Below are 21,916 nucleotides of genomic sequence, written 5' to 3' on the forward strand. Positions count from 1 at the left end.
TCTCTTGTGCGCTCCTCACTCAGTGGGACACAGGCACCGGCACTCCTTTTTTAGAGTGTGTGTTACTGCTTTGCTTCTGTCTTAGATAAACCACTTCTCTGTGTGCTCTCCCACGTGGTGTACTGTGACTCTAACAGTAAACTTTCTACCTGTTTGTACAGTCTTTGCCTCCTTGAAACATTCTTGCTTTCAACAGGGGGCAAGAATCAGGGTAATTCTGCTCCTAGCCTCTAGTTAGTCTAGTGGTTAGGACTCCTGGTTTTCAACAAGACTGCCCAGGTTCAATTCCTGAGTAGAGAATTCAGATCGTTCTTCAAGCCATCGCTCACTGCTGTCTCTCTGAGATCACTATTAAGAGACAGGGAGGAGGATGTCTTAGACTTAGTGGATTTTCTGGATTTAGTACTCACCTGTCCAGAATTATAAGTGAAAAGAAAACTATAACAAGACGAAATGATAATAACCATTAATGGCATAGCCGCTTTAGAAGTGAATGTTTAGGTCTTCCACTCCAAATAAATAATCACCTAAAACTTAAGTGCTGGATGAGGTCAAGCCACGTATTAAGTTGGAACTGAAGGAGGTTATGACTCCTAACTCTATATAACCAGTTGCATTTATGAGCACTATAGTAACTATGATATTTTCCTTCCTTGCATTGATATTTAGTTACATTAAATATTTTCTTTTTCCATCCCACACTCTCTGATAATAGATACAAGTTGTGTAAATAATGCTTAACTCTGTGATTCAACATTTAAGTTACAGCATATAAAAGGGGATTGTGACTAGGCAAAGAGAGAAAAATTTACCCCTTTTAGGGAGAATGTAAGCCTATTTGTGGTTGTACAAAAAACAAATACATCACATCAGACATGGTGCCGTGGCTCTCTTCACTTAGAAGCAAACTTTGTGTGAACAAGTCACATATAAATACAGAGTCGAAAAGGCAAAGACTGGTCTGGGTTGTCTGTGATCAATTTATTCCCTTCCAAGGTTTCCTTGGCCTCACAGAAAATAATGCGGAACCCAATTTCGCAAAGTTCCCTTTCACGTAGAGTTTCAGGTTAGAGTTTGACATTGCATGACATTCACAAGTGATTTACAAGGTGAACGACAAATCTATTCTCCAGGGACAGTTGAATTGAAGTGGCTTCCCAGCAGGCTTTTGAGAAGAGACAGCTGCCACAGACTGAGGCAGACAGTGAGAGCTTAACAAAGATTCTTAAAAATCGCACTAACTTTTTCTGAGCTCTTGAGCACCACACTTTTTAGGACTTTAGGTGTAGGTATTCATTAATCACTTCCATGTTCATCACTTTGCAGTTATTCCCAGTTATGTGAACTCATAATGCCAATATTAAACTCTTTATTTCTGGAATATATGTACTCGCTTTTATTTTCCTAACCAAACCCTGACAGAAACAGCAGATAATCTTATTATGCAGATGTGGAAATGTACTAGAATTTATTTAGTGGGTTTATGTCTGAATTAAATCATGTGACATGAGTCCCAGGATTTAAGAAAATTAAATTTATTTGAAATTACTTAAAAATATTTATGTTGGTCATTTGTCATTCACTTGGCTTATGGAATCATCCTGTGATTGCACAGAATTATTGTCAAGCTGATTGCCTTTATGAGCATTAAAAAAGGAAATTTCAAGAAAAATATAGGTAGTGTTTATACAATATATATGCCTGTAAGATATATATATATATAGTATATTAAATCCTCTGAAAATGTAAAAATAATGACTTTTGTGAAAATGGATATATATACATATTTCGCTTAGGGCCACACCTTTGGCATATGGCCATCCCCAGGCTAGGGCTCAAATCAGAGGTACAGCTGCCGGCCTAGGCCACAGCCACAGAAATGTCAGGTCCAAGCCGTGTCTGCAACCTACACCATAGCTCATGGCAACACCTCTGAATCTTTAACCCACTGAGCAGGACCAGGAATTGAACCCACCTCCTCATGGATACTAGTTGGATTCTTAACCCCTGAGCCACAATGGGAACTCCGGAGAAAGGATTCTTAAAAGCTGGAAAGCTGCTACGGGTATGTTTTAAAAGTGGATTAAATTACTGGGCTTTAAAAATCAGCATTGCTTACTTATACATAAGAACAAGAAAAACAGGAAAAACAAGAAAAAAAATAAATGCATGTCTGCCTGAAATATGGGTGGGGCCAGCAAATCAGCACTCAACCAATACCTCTTTCTTTTCCAACTCCTCTGCAGCTCCCACGGTTTGAAGAAGCAATGTGGGCATCTGCTTCACAAAGCTAAACTTAACTTGTTCTCCCTCCTTCCATGAATGCTGGAGTGTTCTGATGCTAAGTTTTTTGTTAGATTTGGGGTAAGTAATATAAAGACCCTTCAGATTATTAATATTAACTCTGCTTCATCTCAATATTTACTTGAAAATCCTACACTGGGTATGTCTGCTACTAGCCTAGTTACTAACAAAGTAGGGCACTTTTAGAAATTGAATAGCGTGTTAACTATTAAGCAGAAAAAATAGTATCTATAGCATGGGTAAATTGTTTGATTGTCTATACCATGAGAGAAAAATATTAGGAGCAATATTAATGTTCAACAGTAGGGCTATTAAACAGAATAAAGAAGATGTTACCAAAAGTCGGAGAAAATTGCTTCATCGCTTAAAAGCAAGATTGTTGAAAAGGAAGGTTTGCTTTATTTCAGTGTCTGGCAACTAGTGGGTGGGGGGAGGTAGGGAGTGGACTTCTGTCCAAGGGCCAGCTTCCCCCACTGATAATCATTGGGCAAGAGCTTTAAAAAGGAAGTTCCAGGGGTGTACAGGCAGAGGAAAGGAGCTACATGCAGAAATAGCACAGTCAGCTCTGACTGTCATCTTGAAATTGGTCATGTTGTGATAGGCTTTGAGTCCCCTTCAAGAAGATTGAACCCAAAGCCTCTGGCCAAAAAAAGAATTACCAGATCCTTATCATTGCCTCACTTATCTCATTGCAATACCCTTCACCTACCCTGAGCAACCTGGCCTGCTCCTTCTTACTCCTTACTAGGAAATGTATGTGGCCCACTCCTCTCCCCACATCTTTATCACCTGCTCCCCATGTAGATGAGGAACCCTGCCCAAAACCAATCAGAGGATCAAAGCACACCCCCATACAGAGAACAGTCAATGCTCAGCCCTTACACAGGGCACAGGAGGCTGGGGTAGGAGAAATTAGTGGGCCTGTGGCAGGAGAAATCACATCCACAATCAAGTCCATAGCATGGGGGAATAAGAGAAAACCAACTGTAAATTGGGGCCGGCCCTTACTCTCAGAATGGCCCCCTTTCTATGACAGCATAAATAAATTTGCTGTCTACTTTGTTCCACGAATTTGATTCAACTCATTGCAATCTCCAGGGCAAACTGTGGTGGCAGTGTTTTTGTTCCATCAGAGGGTGACCCACATAAGGCCCCTTAAAGTACCCTAATGAGAGCTGTAGCTTTTGACCTGAGCCGCTGTCACTTAAGAGGGTTCCCATTGGTGACCGGACCACTGCCTCTATCCTGGGGCCAGTGCAGCACTTCCCAGCTGGAACTGTCACACCTAAAGGGTTTATTTACATCCCTAACTCCAGCCACTTCAGTTCCTTGCTGTGTGTGGGCAAGAACCAGAAGTAATAATGTAGAGAGCTGTAACGATGTAGTGTGTGATGCAATCACTGTCATCTTGATTGTTTTGAGTACAGTTAATCTCTAGTTCCAGGATCAGTTTGTTCTCATTTTTTTGATGCCAGTTCTCAGAATTTTGGCAGCTTAAGTTATGGCTACAGTTGGATCATCATGTAACTACCTTCTTCCACATGCTGAGGGTTTTGGTATCTACAAAATAGCTCAAAGTGAAACTGACAGCACTAATGGCCTGAACCTATCTTGAGACATGAACCCACAAGCCAGGATTAAACCCAGCTTAAACCCAGATTGGGACTTGAACCCACAGTTTTAAATTAGAATTACTCACCCAGTGTCTGGACTTACTGAAGTTTGGGTTCTTTATATCTTCATGCAGAAGGAATTTAGCAAGAGACAAAGTAATAGGCAAAAAATAGATTTATTAAGATGGGACACTTGTTAAAGATGCAAGCAGGCAGGCAAGGAGGCTATGCTCCCAGGATTAGGTGGGCCATGGTTTTATCATCCAAGGGGTGTAGGGGTGGGAAAAGACTGCCTCATCCTCTTTCTTTGAGTAATAGCTCCTCCTTGGTAAACAGTAAGAGAGCATTTGACCCTATAATGTTAGACTAGGACCATCATGGTGCTTATTCAAATCAGCAGAAGGGTGGTCCTCAAACTCCTACCCTTAGTCTGAACCTGAATGCAGGCATCACCCCATCCCCCACCCAATGACCTGAGGCATATTTCGTACCTCCACTAGTCAAGCCAGCATGCCTTGTTCTGATGGCCCTCTTGAGCAGTTATTAACTTACAGTGATCTCCCAAAGTCCCCTAGGTTTCCCTCTCTATCTATGGTCCGTTATTGGAACTTCTCCAGCTACCTGTGCCTACTCCATCCCTATCAAAAGGGTATGGCTCAGAATATTAGAAAGGTCCTTGACTTTGCTTAATGACAAACTATTAATATTTTGTCCTATATGACTGCTTTTCCTTTGTTTCTGCATTTTCTCATTTCTTTGATTAAATTTATTTTTTGGCTAATGGTTTCCTAGAGACAAGAGTCAGGTGGAGGACATGGGGGAGGGGTGGTCTGTCTTAGAAAGTCCGCATAGGATCCTGCTCCATTTCAAAGATGCATGGTACAAAATGCTATCAGAATCAGAAGCCAAACATATGGAAAGGCTTCTTTTGAACTGATATGACAAAAGCTTTAAAAAATACTGTTAATTTGAAAAAGCATTTTAGGATGCAGTAAGTATAATATCATACTTGGCTTTATGAACAAGAACCTGGATTCTGGTAACAGTGAAGTGTAGGTTCCTCTGTCATGGTGCAGAAAGAATTCAGCAAGAGGCAGAATGACAGGTCAGGAAAGAATTTTTTAGTGTAGAAGGCTTGTGAGAAATATAACCAAGCAGGCAAGGGAGTGCCACACCACAAGAACCTTGCAGGCTACAGTTTTATAATCAAAGGAAGAATGGGGAGGGGGAGAAGACTACCTTCTTCCTTATTCTTGATTAAACTTCAAGCTTCCATCGTCAGCTCCTCACCATGTTGGACAGATGAGTTTTCTTGTTCCTACACGGTCACTATAATGTCGCCTTTTCCTATATTTTTGTTTTTAATGTGTGCAGACAGGCATATCCTAGGATTCATTAATTTATGAACCTCACTGGGCAGGATGTGGGTCTCATTCCACCATTGTTTTATTGTTTAGGGGCAGGACTTCGGTTTGGCTTCATGGTTTGGTTGCTAAGCAAGCCTGCTTTGTTTTGTAATTAAGCAAGTCTGCTTTCCTGAGTGATCCTCAGTTTACAGAGTTCTTCCATGCTTTTTTTCTATTTACAATCCCCTACTGAGATTAACAATCTAATCACCTGCTTTGTCCTTTTACTCTGTCTGGATCAGTAGGAGGGGAATTCCCACAAGTAATTCTTTGACAGCTGGGTGTCTTATTCGATGCAATTCTGACACTTTATTGGGAGATAGCGTCAGATCCCATAGGTTAAGATCTCAGTCCTAAAGGAACGTGCCACGTTCCCACTGCCAACCCTGACCCCCCCACACTTCAGCCAGCCAGTTGGAAGTCTAGGTTGTTACCTGTGCTTTCCCTAACTGACTATAAATAGGAGGTCTCAATGAGTCCCTCCTTGGGTTAAATTAATTTGCTTGAGCAGTTCACAGAACTCAGAGACGCATTTAACTTACTAGACTACTGGTGTATTATAAAAGGATATAACTCAGGAACAGCCAGATGGAAGGGACACATAGGCAAGATACATGGGCAGGAGCTCAGAGCTTTCATGTCCTCTCCAGTGTTCTGCTCTCCCCATGTCGCCACATGTTCACCAACTCAGAAGTTCTCTGAACCTTCTCCTTTTGGGTTTTTATGAGTCTTCATTACATAGGCACACTTGTTTAAATCACAGGCCCTAGGTGACTGAAATCAATTTCCACATCCTAGCCCCACTCAGTAGGTGGTTTGGAGAGCTGGGGAATGGAAGTTCCAAGGCTCTAATTACATATTTGGCTCCTCTGGCAGCTAGCCTCCATGCTTAGGTGACCTTAGGGCTTTCTAAGGAAATCTCATCAACATAGGAAAAGATACCTTCATTGCTCTCCTCACAGGAAGTTTTAGGAACTCTGTGCCAGAAGGAGAATGAAAACCAAAACCTGAACAAACTTAAAAGTTATTATTTTTCTTGGATCATCAAAAAGTTGAAAACATAGAGCTAACCGTCACCTTGAAATTTGGGGAGACAGGTATATCTGTCCGAGACTAGTTTACCTGAAAAAGAAGCTGCTAGACCCATAATCTGGTGGAACACTTAAGGGATAATGACAAATTGCTGGAGGCTGAATATGGACTGTTTTAATCAGGGGACACTCCCAGGGAGGTGCAGTCTTAGGAGTCCCTAACACATTTGTGGGTTCTCCCACTGAAGAGCCAAAATACCCTTTTATTCCTGGCAGGAGGAGGGGAAAAGTAACCATTGTCAAGATATGATTTATTGTTTATAAGAACACTTTTTTATATAAAGACAGATTAAAAGCAAAGGAATAGAGCCAGATAGAGCATGCTAACATTTTTTTTTTAAAGGCACTCAAGAGTAAAACAAAATGTTGTTTCAGGGATAAAGTAGGCAAAAGTCAAAAAGGACAAAATAAATACACCCCAAGATTTCCTCCAATGGGAACTTTCTTATAAGGTCTTAATAGTTTTATTTAAATATGCAGATTATAAAATGATATATTTAAATCACTATATGATTATATCCAGTATTGCTTATCCCATACAAATACAGGTTTTAATGGATTATTAATTCCTATAAATTTTCAGAAAAGAAATTTTTAAAGATCATAATATAAATAAATATTGAAATATACCAAGTCTCAAATGAATGACTCCTTTCCTATTTATCAGATATTTAAAATACATCCAAGTAAACAATGTGATGGGAACATAATTGGGTCATAGCATAATAATAATATGAAGCATGGCTTGTAAAATAATTTATTTTACCCGTGTACATGACAACTGGTAAGACATCACACTTATTCCTGTCTTCAGGCACATGGGAGTTTGATTATGACCCCAAAGTCACAAAAAATAATTTTCTATCTCATAACGTGTAATTCATTTGTAAAATGCTAATATAATCTATTGGGTTTTGCCACTGTTGCTAAGTTTATTCAAAAGAGTTATCAAATTATAATTAAATGAACCAGGATCTGCTTGGTCTGTGTAAATATTGTAATTGGTTCATAAATATGTAATGCCACTAATTAATGTGCAGTCCCAGGTAATTTTGAAATAAGTATTGCTGTCTCCAATGACCATCTTATACATAGAATATTTTATCTCCCAAGGATGTATTTTGAAAAGAAATTCAAGGTTTATTTGAATATAGCTTTCCTTAAAAGTAAAGGATAAGAAAATACTGAAATTATGTTTTATATTGTGGATGAAAATTACCAATGACTTTGATGAATCACTCTTATTAGGATTGTTCTCTTTTATCACTGTATTTGATGAGGAGGTGTTGCCAGAATTTCCACTTCTGTAACGCGGCTACCACCCTACCCCATTAGAAATACCCATGGAATGTGGCAAGTTGTAACTCCTTGTCAATTCCATTTTATTTAAAATTTTTTTCTTCACAAAGAGGGTTGATTAGAAAAACACAATACACATTTTTATTTTAGAAGCAGACTATATAAAATAAGACTTCACATTCACTATAAACCTGTAATTCATATTTGCCCCCTCCATTTTTATCTAGATTTTTATCAAGTTTACTGATAAAATATTACATTGTCATCATTTACCATTTCATTTCTACGTGTTCTAAAAGTATTTTATTTTAGTATTGTATTTTATTATTTTATTTTATTTATTTTATTGCTTTTCAAGTCCTCACCCAAGGCATATGGAAGTTCCCAGGCTAGGGGTCAAATCAAAGCTACACCTGCTGGCCTACACCACAGCCACAGCAATGCAGGATCCAAGCCACATCTGACAACCTATAATACAGCTCATGGCAACACCCAGTCCCCAACTCACTGAGAAGGCCAGGGATCGAACTCACATCCTCATGGATACTAGTCAGATTTGTTTCCACTGTGCCACAATGGGAAATCCCTAAAAGTACTTTAATGAGCAAATCAGCTTTTCCTTTAAAAAATTTAGGGTAGGATGTTTTATTTACTGAGTCTACTGTCCTCTTGGTGCAGATTTTAAGAGACCAAAGTGACAGATGGCTGCATTTTTTTTTCTTTAGTGAAATCACTAAAGATTCTATCATAAAAATTACCTCCTTTAAACACTGTTGAGGCCATTTTGCAATCAGCAAGCTCGCTCATTCATGACCTTTCATCTATTTTTATCCAATATTTCAATTAGCCTAGCAGAGTAATAATTTGGTGATTTAAAAAATAATGAATTTTGTTCTCATTAAATTGTTTGTCTCAGAGTATAAGGTGATAAGAGGGTGAACAAATATATATGTTAAATTCAGTCATTAAATAGATGAGGTAACAGGCACTTTGTTGGGGATTGGAGATTAATTTTCCATGAGGATCATATCTTGGCAGTTTAGAATGAGCAAATCTACCAGGAAACTTCTGGCATTCAATACAGTACCTATAAATTATTCATTCACTTGCAGATTTCATTTACGTCAGATCTTGTTAGAACAGTTAATTTTACATGAAAGCTATTCTCAAAGGAAGTTTTTAACAATTGGACATTAGCATTTTTGAGTGAGTCAGCATTTTTCAAGTAACAAGATTCCTGTCTTGTTATATTTGCATAATTTAATCATTGCACAGTATAGTATAAATCTAAGAATGTCATTTTCTTGAATTAAATATTAAAATTATGTGCATAGTAGGGTAGTCATTTATAAGAGAATAAAGAACAGGACATTAGCAAGCATATATAATCAAGTTATTAGAAAATTAAGAGGAGTGAAATATGTCCTTAACTAAGCCACTGTTTTGTAATCAAAATGTTAAATCAGCCATAGGAAGTGAGAACTCTATCATCTAAACATACAGATGAATACCATATGTTGAGAGCACCCATAGTGGCGCAGCGATAACAAACCTGACTAGTATACATGAGGATGCAGGTTCAATCCCTGGCCCTACTCAGGTGTGGTCATAAAAAGAAAAAAGAAAAAAAATACCATATGTTGTTAAAATATACTTTGTTGATGGTAGTGACATTTTTTTAGGCGATTATTCTAGGTTACAATAGTCATTGACCATGCAAGATTACTTTGCCATTAAATTTAGATCTATGTCCACTGGAAATATATATGTTTCTTAGTTTAAGAAGGAGTTCCCTGGTGGCCTAGCTTTTAAGGACTCAACACTGCCACTGAGAATCTTTTACATTTAGCACCCGATAAAAACCTCGAGATTTCCTCTTTAAAATAAATAAATAAATAAATAATGAGGCTGGTGATTGAATTAATATTCAGAATTTCTAGCAAATGGCACTCTGAGTATATCTTCCTCTCTTCCATTCCTAGCTCCAAACATTAGCCTCTTCTCAGATGCTTGTTTGCTATTAGATGGGAATTTAGTGGTGATAAAGACAGCCTTAAGCTGAACTTTAGACAGACTTCTTCGTGCCTCTAGATCCCTGATCTTCCTCTCACAGAATCCAGATGGCCTAACTACAGAAGTCTCTTCCAGCCCTTAGAGCATTTACTTAGAAAACTTTTACTTAGAAAACTTATAATTGTAAATTCTTTCTTTCATATGTGTGTGTATGTGTATATATATATAAATCATTTATAATATGTGTGTATGTGTATATACATACATATATATATATATATATATAAATCATTTAAAAATCTTCTTATCAGTTTTATAACCCAGGACTCAGGACTTTCTCAAGGATCTGGGAGCCATCCCTTTGAAATGTAATCTTCAAAGAAGATAATACTGCATCTCCTGGTCTCATGGGAGGACAGGAGCCTAATAGGTAGGCACCTTGCTCCAACTTACATCCTGTCATGAAGATAGGAGAAAGTTTACTTTTCTTTTGGGTAACGCCGATGAGAAAGTAGATGGCTTAGTATTTCCACCTCAGCTCTTATAATCTCCCCCATATTTTGTTTCAATGGAGTTGAGTTCAGGCTATGTTTTTGTTTCTGTTCCCTGTTTTCATAGCCTTGAATAAGGTCTTCCTTACAATGTCTGGTACTGTTTTCACTTTGACCATCACAAATAACTGACTTTGCTCTCCTTGAAAGTACACATGACAAGAATTGCAAATTGGATGTATGTACTAAGTCACTCTTGTCCCTGAGTGTTGGAGAGCATAGTGATTAGAGAAGAATGAAGCTTACTGCAAGAGATTTTAGCCAGAGGCTGGAGGCATTGTTACTCTACACAGTTGGCTCATGGTGGGGAGAGATTTCCTTCCTCCACTTTCAGGACTGAAGATACCTAGAATGATCTATAAAAAAGACCTAAGCCCCAGTGTATAAATGAATAGATGAGTAAGTAAACATACAAATAAATAACTGCCCTCTGTCAGGGACTTGCAGCACCATGGAGTGATAGCAGATGGGAAAAACAACCCACAAAATTCATAAAGTAGAGCCGCTGTAGGGAAGTAGATGGTAATTTGATTTTCTCAGGAAAATAATTTAATGAATAAATTGATGCTCTCTTTAAAGATCTGACATTAAATACTATATACTACATATAGTCAATGATCTGAAGTAGTAGATTAGGAATATTAAATGGGAGAATTTTGCTGGAATAAGAGCAAAAACAAAAAGAGAATTAGTATATATGAGAAAGTCTCAACAACTTATTTGAAAAATACAGAAAAAAACTAACATGAAAATAATAAGTTTAAAAGATGAAAATGTAATATATGAGAAAAGGGGTTAGTTATTAGAAAAACATTATTTTTATCTGAAAGAGTCATGTCTAAGTTTGAAAATTTCATGGAGTTCCTGAGGGAAAAAAAAAGCAATTCCAAGGGTGAAGAGAAAACATCATATTTGCAAAATTGAAATAGGTAAATAAGAAGATACCAAAGTATCCACCACCACACATTCTGAAACACGCAAGCAGAAAACATTAGAATATAATCTAAACTCTATTAAGAGAAATTTGATGAGTGAAACATAACTACTACACCCAGCCAAAACATGTTTTCATTGTTATTTTGGAATATAAATATTTCTGAATATGCAAGAATTTAGAGAATACACCACACATTTTCCAAGAGAAAGTGGTGATCAATGACTCCAAACAAGAACATAAAGGAATTGAAATGTAAATCTGTCAAAGTGAGAAAAATGTAGAAAAAGGATAATTGTATTAAATTATGAAATGTTTACTTACTGGAAGAAATGTGAAAAGTTACATCCTTCTTAAAAGTAGTCTTGCTGACAGAAGAAGTAATGGAATACTATCTACAACTCTATACACACGAATTTGGCAACTTGGATCAAATTAACTGTTTTCTTATAAATGGGAAAAAGCTACAACTCACCCAATATGAAAAGATCCTTTAAATAAATTGGTTTTTAAAAGACTTTATTTTTGTAGAGTGTTTTTAAGTTTACAACAAAACTGAGAGGAAGTTACAAAGATTTCTCATATACCTTCTGCCCAACCCACACATGCATAGCCTCCCACACTATCGTCATTTGTCAGAGTGGCACTTTTTTGGGGGGCTGCACCTGTGGCATGTAGAAGTTTCCACGCCAAGGATCAAACCATCAACACAGTGGTGACCCAAGCCTCAGCAGTGATAATGCCAAATCCTTAACCCACTGAGCCACCAGAAAACATTTTTTAACAAGAATGGACCTACATTGATACGACATAATCACTCAAAGTCTATAGTTTACCTAACAATTCACTCTTGGTGTTATACATTCTATAAATTTGGACAAATGAGTAATAACATATATCCATCATTAGAATATCACAGAGAGTATTTTGAATTCCCTAAAATTCCTTTGTGTTCTGCCAGTTTATCTCTCTCTTCCTACAACTCTGGCAACAACTGATCTTTTACTGTCTCTAATAGTTTTGCCTTTTGATAATGGCAAACAGTTGGACTCATACAATATGTAGTTTTTTCCACATTGAAGTCTATCACTTAGTAATATGCATCTAAAGTTCTTCCATGTCTTTTCATGGCTTAATAGCTCATTTATTTTTAGCACTGAAAATTATCCTGAAAAAATTAGCACTGAAAATAATATGTCCCATTTTCTGCACATACCATGGTTTCTCCATACACCTACGTAGTGAAGGATATCTTGGTGCTTCCAGTTTTGGCAATTATGAATAAAGGATTATAAACATTTCTGTGCAGATTTTTTTGCAGACGCAGTGTTTCAGCTCCTTTGGGTAAAACACCAAGAAGGGTGATTGTTGGACAGTATGGTAAAAGTGTATTTAGTTTCGTAAGAAACTGCCAAATGGTCTTCTGAAGTGACTGTATGGTTCTGCACTCCTACCACCAGTGAGAGTTTCTCTTGCTCCACATTATCATCAGGAATTGGTGTTGGTGCTTTGGATTTTGCCATTCTAATAGCTGTGTAGTGTTATCTAATAAGGGTGTAGTAGTAGTCGGTTTAATTTTTATTTCCCTGATGATATATAATGTGGAGCATTTTTGAATATGCTTATTTCCCACCTGTTTACCTTCTTTGGTGGAATGTCTGTGAAAATCTTTGGCTCAGTTTTTAATATGGTCATTTTTTTTTTCTTATTCTTACATTTCAAGTATTCTTTGTGTATTTTGGATAACAGTCCTTTATCAAATGTGTCTTTTTCAAATATTTTCTTCCAGTCTGTAGCTTTTCTTATTCTTTTGACATTGCCTTTCATGAGAAGAGATTTTTAATTTTAATTAAGTCTAGCTTATCAATTATTTCTTTCATGGATCATATATTTTGTATTGTATTTAAAAAGATATCATCATATCCAAGGTCATCTAGTTTTTCTCCTATGTTGTTTTCTAGAATTTTCATAGTTTTGCATTTTACATTTAGATCTTTGATCCATTTTGAGTTAATTTTGGGGAAATGTGCATCTACATTATTTTAAAAAATGATTTATTTATTTATTTATTGCTGTGGATGTCTAGTTCTAGCGCCATTTGTTGAAAGGACTGTTTTTGCTCTGCACTATATTGTGTTTACTCCTTTGTCAAGGATTAGTTGACTGGTATTTATGGGGATGTATTTATAGACTTTCTAATCTGGTCCACTGATCTAGTTATCTATTCTTTTGCTAATGCTACACTTACTTGATTACTGTAGCTTTATAACAAGTCTAGAAATTGGGCAGTGTCAGTCCTCCAACTTTGTTCTTCTTCAACATTATTTTTGTCTCTTCTGGATTTTTGTTTCTCCCTATAAACATTTAAATCAGCTTGTTAATACCCATAAAATAATTGCTGCAATTTTGACTGGGATTGAATAGAATTTATAGAGTTGGGAAGAAGTGAAATTGGCAGGGGGGCAGTAAGGGGGCATGCCTGCAGCATGTGTGAACTAGGGATTGAACCCTCACCACAGCAGCAACCTGAGCCACTGTTGTGACAATGCCAGATCCCTATCCTGCTATATCACAAGGGAACTCCAAAACTGATATCATGACAATATTGAGTCTTTCTATCCACAGACATAGAATACCTCTTTACTTATTTAGTTCTTTAATTTCATTCATCAGAGTTTTGTAGTATTCCTCATACAAATCCTGCATATATTTTGTTAGATTGATACATAAGTATTTCATTTTTAGGGTGCTAATGTAAATGGTGTTATGTTTTTGATTTCAAATTCCTTGTTCATCATTGGTATATAGAAAGCAATTGACTTTTGTATATCAATGTTTTTATTCTACAACTTTGCTCTTATTATTTATTAGGTTCTAGAAATATGTTTGTCTCTTCTTTCTTTTTTCCTACACATATGATAATGTTATTTGCAAAAATATAGTTTTACGTCCTCCTTCCCAATCTCTATATCTTTTACCTCCTTTTCTTACCTTACTGCATTAGCAAGGACTTCCATAATTGACAAGGAGTAGTGAGATGTGATAACTTTGACTTATACCCGGTCCTAGTGGGAAAGCTTCAACTTTCTCACCTTAAATATGATGTCGCTGTAAGGGTTTTAGAGATAGTCTTGATCAAATGAGAAGGACTCCCTTTGTTCTACTTGGCTGAGAGTTTTTATGATGAATAGATGTTGGGCTTTATCAGATGCTTTTTCTGTATCTGCTGATGTGATCACATGATTTTCTTCTGTATTAGTCTATTGATATGATGGATTACAGTAATTGATTTTTGAATCAATTAATGAACTCAGCTTGCATACCTAGGAGAAATCCCACTTGGTCATGGTATATAATTTTTTAAGTTTACTAATTTGTTGAGGATTTTAAAATTTATGTTCATGAGATATATAGGTCTGTAGTTTTCTTTTTTGGTAATGGTGTGTCTGTTTTTGATATAGAGTAATGCTTACCTTATAGAATGAATTAGGAAGTGCTCTCTCTGCTTCTATTTTCTGAAAGAAGTTGCTGAGAATTGGTACAATTTTTTTCCTTCAGTGTTTGGTATAATTCTCTAGTGATCTTGGCATTTTCTGCTTTGGAAAGTCCTTAATTATTGATCCAATTTCTTGTAAAGATCTAGTCTGTTTATATCTGCTTTTCCTTTTGTAAGCTTTCACAGTTGTGTTTTTCAAGGGAATTTCCTTAACTTGTTAAAACCAGAACAAAAAATCCATAGCTAACACTGTGCTAAATGGTGAAGTCAGGTTCTTTCCTCCTAATACCAGGAACAAGCCATGGATGTCTGCTCTTACCATTGACAGGCAATGTTGTATTTGAACCAGAGCTTACTTCAAACTCAAAGAAGATAATTGGGATCTCAGCAACACAAATAATGAGGGAACCCAATCATATGTTCTCTTACTAATGTTCCTTTCCTTTATTAGCCAATTATTTATGCTGAGAATGATGACATAGATGGAAAGGAAGATACAAGAGAACCCATAGTTTCTTTTCCCTTCCGTCCTTTCTTACTCATCAGTAAGACAAAGGCGGAGAGTACTGGTAGAATATGTACATATCAAGAAATAAAATAAAAACAGTCAAGTTTACTTTGTGCAGTATTTCTGCTGACCTGGTAAGAAAAATATACATATGTGTATATAAGCTATAAAATAAGAATTTATTTCAGTGTAATTTTGTGATTTCATGTATAAGATAAATGTTCTTATATTTGCATTTAAAATTATCATTGCACAATATAGAAGAGTAAAATTCATATTAAAAATTTAAATTCTAATTTTTCCTTGCTTAGGACATTAAACTACCAAACCAAAGCCACCACTAAAAGCTGAGAAAGAGAACACAGGAGAAAAACTTAATATTTTAGTACATTTAGCTATATACTATGTTCCTACTTTTTGAAGATGAAGCAACTGATTTTGATTTTCCAATGGCTCTGACAAATTATGTAACCAGTACTGTCTGCATATAGAATCAAGGGAAACAATAGCATCTAAAATATAGAATATAATTCCATTATATTCAACAGAATGCTAAGCTTGTTTTGGCTATATGTTTGCTCTTGATTTCTTCTCCCATGGCACTGTTCATACTTGATTTTTATTTTGCTAAAGTAGGAAAGATCTCACATTTCATCTTTCCAGTTAGATTGAGTTAAACAATACCTTTAAGTTAATTGCCTACGGTAATAGGCAGAATTCCTATAAGGACTCCCACAAATTATCCCACCATAATTGCCAGAACTTGTGAGTCTGATACCACTTCCATGATTATGTTAATGTTATATATCATAGCTGACTTTAAGGTAGGAACATTATCTGGGCAAATGTAGTCTAATCATATTAGTAGCTTAAAAACAGTTTTCTTCTACTAGTAACTAAAGAGGAAATAACAACAATTTAAAGTGGGAGAAAACTAGATGCGCCATTGCTAATTTAAAGGTGAAGGGGGGCACAGGAGAAGAAATGTGAATGGCCTTTAGGAGTAGAGAGCAGTCCTTTGCTGACAGCAAGATCTATAGCTACAAGAAATTGGATTCTCCCAATAAAATGAAAGGGTTTGGAATCAGATTCTTCCCCAGATGAGAACTTAGCTTGGCTGAAACCTTGAACTTGATCTCATGAGACACTCAGCACAGAACTATGCTCAGGCAACCCAAACTGCTGATCTATAGAGTAATAAATAGTGAGCAAATAATGGAATAATAATTGGGTGTGGTTTTAAGTTGATTAGTTTGTGGTAATTTGTTATGTAGCCAAAGAAAACAAACACACTGATAATAAACCAGCTTTTACTTACAGAAATGGCAATTTTATACAGTTAATCAGATAGTCCTGTTATCCCCAAAATATAAAAATTGAGCAAGACGATAAAGTATTTCATGTATTCCCCCAGGATATTCTTTATGAATATCCTTAATTCACTAAATTGAATTATGATGTTGCTTTTTGATTCTCAACTATTCATTTAAAATTATTACTAAAATATCATGATAGACTTTAACAGTTTTTTAAATATCAGGTGGCTACAGTATTGCAGAATATTTTTTAATGTAGGAAAAATTCTTATAAGCAATAAGGTAAATAAATGTTATTAATGTTATTGCTCAGCTTACAAATTCATTCTATGTCTTGCCTTGAAATGTAGGATAAAACTGAACAATTAAAACTGAGTAAAAGAGGGGGATAATTCAGGAGATATGAAACATGACATTTCCTACGCTTTCTTATTCAATTTACTTATAATTCTTCAGTGCAATAGTCATGAAAACTATCTAATGGTAAGATGAACTAAAAGGAAAGCCAAACTTGTGCCATACAATGAGACTGGTTTTGCCTAGTGAAAGCAAAAAGAAAACCTGCTGCACTGTGGACAGTTGTGTCCCATAGGTTAAAGGTTCTAAGGGATTTTTTAGAGTAGCTCTTCTAAATTTCCTCTTCATTGGTTTGGCACTGAAAATAAAAATATGTTTCTTTGATATTCTTACTATGCACTCTGATAACTGATATTTGTCAGTTTAGTAGCTTTCATATTCCTAGTGTTTGCCTAAGTATGAACAGAATGAGTCAATGAAAATGCATTGTAAAACAGGTGGTTAAAACATAGTCTTGATATGATGACTTTATATGCACAAGAACTAGACTTCTAAGAAAAGACTAATAAAAAAAATTGCTTCTGATAGAAATCATTTGATTGGAAAATAAATAGTAAAAAACCAAGCACTTATACTCACTTTATAACTTTGCCACTATTTCTTGGCAGTGTGGCTGAATTATCAATCCCAAATGTTACTCTCTTTTGCAGAGAGGATAGATGGAGAAAATCCCTTTGAAATAGATCAGTTTTCCTTGCCTCTTCGAAACATCTGTTGATTACATATTCCATCAATGATTCATTGATTTATGGAATGTTTTATCATCCAATAAGTAAAACATCTTTTGTTTCTAAAATGTAGTTTCTGGAAAATGGTCTCAAGATTTAGCTTCCCCAGTGCTGATAAGAACTGAGGATATAGAACACAAGTGTAGTCTCTTTATACCAAGTGGATTTCAATACAATTTAATTTAATCATCCCCATAGGCTTGCTCATTTATCTTATTGATCAGTGCAGTTGACACTTCTATTCTGGAATATTTTTTATGGTTTACTGTATCTTCAGGCTTCACTCCAGTTGGTAGGAAATCTATTTCATCAAGATAATGTATTATAAATAAAACAAATAGGGAGTTTACCCATGGTGGCTCAGTGGTTAAAGAACCTGACTAGTATCCATGAGGACGCAGGTTCCATCCCTGGCCTCGCTCAGCTGTTGCTGTGAGCTGTGGTGTAGGTCGCAGATACAGCTCGGATCCTGTGTTGCTGTGGCTGTGGCGTAAGCTGGCAGCTGTAGCTATAATTTGACCCCTAGCCTGGGAACCTCCATATGCCAAGGGTGTGGCCCTAAAAAGACAAAAGACAAAAATTAAATAAATAAATAAACAAATAAAACAAATAGTTTATATGAACTTTAAAATAGTCTGGGTCTGGTATCAGGTCAAAGCAAAAAGACTGCATTCCCAAGGCTAAAAATTTTTTTTTAGATGTTCTCAATAACTATCCATTAAAATAGTTTTAATCTGGGAGTTCCCGTCGTGGCACAGTGGTTGACGAATCCGACTAGGAACCATGGGGTTGCCGGTTCGGTCCCTGACCTTGCTCAGTGGGTTAATGAAAACGCCGGGAGCTGTTGTGTAGGTTGCAGACGCGGCTCGGATCCCGTGTTGCTGTGGCTCTGACGTAGGCCGGTGGCTGTGGCTCTGATTCGACCCCTAGCCTGGGAACCTCCATGTGCTGCGGGAGCGGCCCAAGAAATAGCAAAAAGACAAAAAAAAAAAAAAAGTTTTAATCTATTTTACTGTAGAATTTTAAATACAATTCTAGCTGCCAATATAAATGAAGGAAAACAGAAAAAAAAAAGTAATTTTTTTTTTTAATAAAGCATGGGTACATTTTCTGTACACAGGAAACACATAGAAAACTTCCAGAGACATCAATTCAAAAAGAGAACCAGCAACAGGTAGGGAGAATGTCATCCAACAAACCTGAAACTAAAATTGGTTTGTGTCTTAAAAACCCTAAGTATCAAGTAGTATCAGAAAAAGATGTTATACATTGCCTTTTACCCTCTAAAGTAAAAATATTTTTCTGACTTGAGCAATTTGCTGATAAAGCAGAGTATGTTTGAAGGAATTTTTTGTTGATATGTAGTTTTCATTATCTTTTTGATTAAGAGTTAGATGCGCAAATTGTTACTGAAAGATGTATGAATCATATGATCTGACATATTTTTAAAAAGACTTCTGCGACTGCTCAGTGAAGAATTAACTATGGAAGATTAAAGTAAATTTATTTCAATGCTCATTGAATTATGTCTAAATTTAGCATTTAATGTCATAAAAACTTTTCTGAAAATGGTTGATACCTACTATATAATAAAAGCAAATGTAAAAATAATCACATTTTAGACTATTTTTAAATTCATAAAGGGAGGAAATATTAACTCTGATGTCTAAAAAATACAATTAAGACTATTAATAGGAATTGGTAAAGCAGAAAACATTGATCAAGAGATACGTTTGTAACAACAGAGAAAAAAGTATTTATAAAATAATTATATTCAATAGATTATTGAGCTTCTCATAATTTTAAGATGCATATTTCAATCCAGAAAATGAACCCTACTGTATTATTATTTTTCGTTTAACTCAATATGCAACTTTTCAGTCACTGATCCCTGAACAAATGAAGTAACAACTTTGTGATATCTGTCAGTGTCACTTTCACAATGTATTTGAAAACATGGAGAGATTTAAACATGACATTTATATGTTTTCATACTGCATGTGAATAGAAAATAGATGAATAAATTCACAACTTTAACTTACATTTATATGAGTAGTAAATGAGTAAAACATTTTTCTTTCCTTCAGGCAAAAAGTTAATACTCCTTATGGCACTGTTATTTTGTCTTATGAATCTTGTGCGCAATAGGCAGTCATTTTCCTACCATGACTTTGCATAGTTTAATTAAACTATAGATATACAAACTAGTTCTTCAATTTCATTTCTATCTTTTTTTACACTTGAATGAAAAAATATATATACATTTAATGTATATATATATATAATATACATAATTGAATGAAAATGCATTAATTTTGTTTTGTATTATTCATTAATATGCTTTATATGGTATAGAGGCAATCTTAAATATTTTATATAGTCACCAGGAAATGGAAGCATTCAACTGAGTTTTTAGTGATGTATTTCTGAGAAAACATTAGCTACAGTTGAGCCTTATTTAGATAAAGTGCACAAATTATTTTTAAAAATCTATAAAGTTATTTCAGATTTTTATTTCAAGTTATGAGTAGCTAAGGGATTTATGCAAATGAAATTTCCACAAAAATTCTCCTTGAAAATATAGATTATTGCGTAATGGATAGGCTGTGCTTATGGAGTTCAACACAGTTGGCTGTGTAGCTGTGCTTCTTCACTCACTAATTGTGTGGACTCGGGCAAGTAATTTAACCTCACATTCTCAGTATCTTTGTGGAAAACAATACAAAAAAATGTTTGAAGAAAGAATAAACAGAAAAACAAAAACAATAACAAAAGTATTTAAAGATTTGTAGGTGTATTAGAGTTTTCCAAGAGGCTATGTATACACACAAACATATATAATGAGGTTATTATAAGGAATCAGCTTATATCAATATGGAGGCTGACAAGTCCTAAGATATGCACTTGGCAAAGTGGAGATGGAGAGTTGATGATGTAGTTCCACTCTCAAGTCTGATTGGCCTGATACTCAGAAAGGATCAATTTCTTGGTGTGATTCAGAAAACAAGAAAAAAAATGGTGTCTCAGCTAGAAGGCAGTCAGAGAAGAGGAATTCCCCCTTAAGTATCAGACTCTTGGCTCTATTCAGGTATTCAACTGATTGGATAAGGCCTACACATTATGGAGCATAATCTGCTTTACTCAGTCTGATGCTTCACGGTAACATCCAAAATGGTGTTTGACCAAATATCTGAATATCTCATGGCCCAGTCAAATTGACACATAAAATTAACCATCACAGAAGAGGTAATTAGAAATAGTGTAGCTTCCAGGGCTTGAACACTGTCTGGCACATAGTAAATACTAAATAAATGGCATGTATTAATATTAGTAGTAACTGACTGTGAAATAACAATTTATTAAACATATACCTTGCAAGAAGCCTAGAGGTGGTGAGCATTTTAGGTATTTTTTAGAAGAACTGTGATCGAAATTGATATGATGTCTCAACTCTCTGCTTATATTACACAGGTCAAGGGCCAAAGTCATCCCACTTACTTCTCTGAGACTTTTCATTTCCAAATATATTGAACAGAGCCACTCTGGGCCATAGGATATAATGCTTCAACTTTTACATAGTTGAAATATACTCCCTGGATATGTGTTGGAGAGCCAGTTATTAGATTTGGTCTCTAACTAGTGAAGTCTAACTAGTGAAGCCTAAATCACTGAGTAATAATTTGTGGAATGACCTAAATTGAAGAGCTCACAGAGAAAAATGAAAAGGGTCTTTGTAAAACAAACATCTTTGCCAAAGCAGAAAGCGGCCAGTATAAATTGCTGCTGGTTGTATACTCTTGAAGGAGAATGAAAGTAGATTGCTTTGGCATATTCTCATGGAGGAATATGTTTTTGTTTTTTTCATACTGTGCCGAGACCAGCTCAGCAGGATGGGGTTGAAGAACGGGTGCTGTGAAACTTAAGGAAAAAAGTTAACATAAAACAAGACACAGAGACAGTAAAGGTGGGAACCGGGAGACTCAAGGTCTCAGGGACCAAGAGCACTGCCTCAACCACACTGCTTTTATTGTGCTCTTTAGATGAGATCAAGTGAGGAGGGGCTTTGTGTATGGGGGATATAAGGGTTTGTTTACTATTTTATAAGTTCTTTTACTATTTTAAAAGCCACTTAGCTGGTAAAAGGTTAAGCTTTTACTCTGACCTTTAGGCACATAACAGCCTTTGTTCTTAAGCTTAAGTCATTTACCAGCACTGTGACCATTTTTGAAGCAGAAAGATTGGACAAAGTAAAGCAGGAAGATGGGATAAAGTAAAGAAGGACAAGATAGAGTTTTCAGAG

General features: G+C 35.8%; 1 long non-coding RNA gene across 1 annotated transcript; it reads left to right on the top strand.

Annotated features, from left to right (window-relative positions):
• Positions 2,242-21,559, top strand: LOC110262060. Its single transcript, XR_002346577.1, has 3 exons — positions 2,242-2,364; positions 10,038-10,156; positions 18,737-21,559. It is a non-coding gene; the product is annotated as an uncharacterized LOC110262060 (long non-coding RNA).

This window comes from Sus scrofa, chromosome 1 (assembly GCF_000003025.6).
Source record: "Sus scrofa isolate TJ Tabasco breed Duroc chromosome 1, Sscrofa11.1, whole genome shotgun sequence".
NCBI classification, from domain to species: Eukaryota; Metazoa; Chordata; class Mammalia; order Artiodactyla; family Suidae; genus Sus; species Sus scrofa.